Here is a 2,777-nt window from a genome sequence, read left to right as displayed (position 1 = left end):
AAAAAAGAAAAGATGAAGAAGGAAAAAGAAAAAGATAGGCTTAGATGACCTTGACTCCATTGCGCTGGGATACTGTGCCACTGGAGTGGAATTTAAAGCCAATTTAAAGAAAAGCATTCTCCTCTTCCTTTTGTAGATGCTTTCAGAAATTGAAAGGAAAATGAGAGCAGAGGACAAGGGGTGTTTTCCCAGAACGAACACCTTCTCTGCTATCATCCCCACGAACCCCTAAAAACTCCTTCCTATTTTCCTTAGACTCACAGACATTCCTTCCATGATCCCCTCTTTCTCAACAGGTTCTCCACTGAACATTCTCCTTTTTGTCCCTCATTTTCCCTTCCTTTGGAAGTCTGGAAAATTCTGGACTTGTTTGGCCCTGAGGACTACACAGCAAAAATGAGCAGTGAGTGTCTGTGGCTCTGTTTCCATGGCAACAAAGATTAAAAATGAGGAAAAAAGGCACCTCCTGGCAGCTGTTGAGATGTTTGGGAGCTGAGGAATTCCTTGTCCACCTTTTCTCCCTGGGAGAATGGAAGGAGGATCCTATCAACCACCWTTGGGGATTCTTTCAAAATTCAGAGGTCACCTCCACCCAGCTCAGCTCGTGACACCCAGAACCACCTTTATCAGGTCTGTCCCATCCTCCTTGGTCACAAAACTCCCCTGATTAGGCCTCACCCAAAGCCTGGCTTTGCCCAGGTGGCTCCAGTGCTCTGAACTTTCCTCCTGAACCCACAAATGGGAGCCACTGACACCCGACTGAACTTTTAGGGCCACTTAGCAACTTATTCCTGCTGCATCTTCAGAGGGAAGATTTCACTCAGCATCCCCTCCAAAAATCTCTGTCAAACCATTTTAATTTCACCACAATTGCCCCTGGAGGAGCTGGTGAAAGTTATGCCAGCTGTACTCTTATTTTACTGGTTTTACCTCCCTTTTTCTGATCATCAGTCTGTCAAGGCTATCGAGATTTACATTTAAATGTAAAACTGGACTGTCCACCAAATAGCCTTTGAAGCTATTAGCTGTGAAAGATAATCAATTGGGAATGGGCCCCTGCAGAGCACTTTTCAAGCAGAGTCATCACCAAAAAGCAATTTTGCTGGCAGGCTTTTTTTTTTAAAGGAAAAAAAAATCATGAACATCCCCAGCCAATTAAAGTTCTATCAATGGCTGATCTACATGATTTTACAACAAAAGCAAAATTTAACATTGTTAAGGCAAAGCAATTCACAGGATGAGTTCTGAASTTTTTAGGAAGGATTAAGAAGAAAGGATTGGCAACTTTTTAATAATAGCCCAGTAATTGTATATATTTTGAGAACCAGAATGATCCAACATGCCCAGAGATGAGGAAAAAGTGCTGCTGTTTAAGGTAAAAAGTCTTACACCAGTCTCATAAAAATTGAAACCCCAGGTTCATTTTTATCAGCTCTTTAGCTTTACAACTCTAACATGGCATCTGACACTGCTGTTTTGCTAAAACTGTGTCACCATTTGTCGTCCCTTATCTTTATTAGAATAAAAAAATCGYGTTTCACAAAGAACTTTAATCTATTAATTATGACTGCTATGCATTATGCAGTTGAGCTTTATGCATTCCTGTTCTTTCAGGTTTTCCTCTGGGCCATCAGGAGATGTGACTATCTCCAGGATCTATCTGGCTATTTGCATCTCACTCATCACTGAGGTATCCCAGTTATTCCCACCCTCACAATATCCTCTGAGAGCRCGTTTTCTGCTCCAGATGGAGAATTCAGCAGCACAACTCCACTGAAAATACATATTAATGCCATAATAATTAATTATGGCCAAGCACAGTGAGTGCAGGCACACTTTGGGAGCAGGGAGCTGCGATCTGTGCTAAGAAAAGCTGTGGGATGAGTATTTTCTTCCAGTCTGACATTAAAAAGGTGCAAAAACAAGCAGAGGCAGAGGGAGGGAATGGCTCAGGGCTGGTCTTGCTCTGCTTTTGCTGGCCCAGGACTGGTGAGCTCCCAGTCTGTGATGGAAAGCAAAATGAGAGAAAATTATCTGACAGCTCAAAGAACCAGGCCAGCCTTGATTTCAAATGCTGCCAATACAGACAGCACAAAGATTTATCAGCTCTCCTTCATTTTGAAAGRCATCAATGAGAAACTCAAGCTGAAAACGTTGGAGGTTTCTCCAGGCTTTTTAGGTGTCTGTCACATCAGGTTTGATAAACTGGGAGACGTTGATAACTGGTTGTTTCATCCAGGAGCACAACAAGGCAGAAATGCTGCCTTGTGTCTTTAAAATAAAACCAAACCAAAACCCAAATACCTCAAAATACTCTCCATGTCCTCAGTTAATTATTTCCCAGGTCAYGTTCAACTTTTACCTACAAAATGCAGCCACTCTCTCATGAAGAAAAGCTTTCACTTTCAGAATTAAAGGTAAGTTTACAYAAGGGCTGAAATGAGGAACTTAAACACCTCTGTCAAAGCTGAATCTGCAATAAATCATTATTCCTGCTTTTAGAGAGGCAAACAGCTCCTGAAGCTTGTGGAATAAMTGAGCTGATATCACAGGTTACAAATTCAGGGACATTCCAGCAGCAGCCCCCAACATGAGTGTGTTACTCTCATGGACACAGCTTTTAAAAAATCCAACTCTGCTTTGCCATGGGCTTTTTTCCCTTCCCTGCAACATTGTGAAGTCTCTAAAGACAGCCATGTAACCAAACACTGTGTGTTTTATGTGTCCTTCTCCATGTCCAGCAACTGGAATAAAGACAAAGGCAGAATTGGATACCT

Source organism: Malurus melanocephalus, unplaced genomic scaffold, assembly GCF_030028575.1.
Source record: "Malurus melanocephalus ecotype Western Australia unplaced genomic scaffold, MMel_1.1 scaffold_407, whole genome shotgun sequence".
In the NCBI taxonomy this organism is placed as follows: Eukaryota; Metazoa; Chordata; class Aves; order Passeriformes; family Maluridae; genus Malurus; species Malurus melanocephalus.
This window is presented reverse-complemented; position numbering follows the sequence as displayed.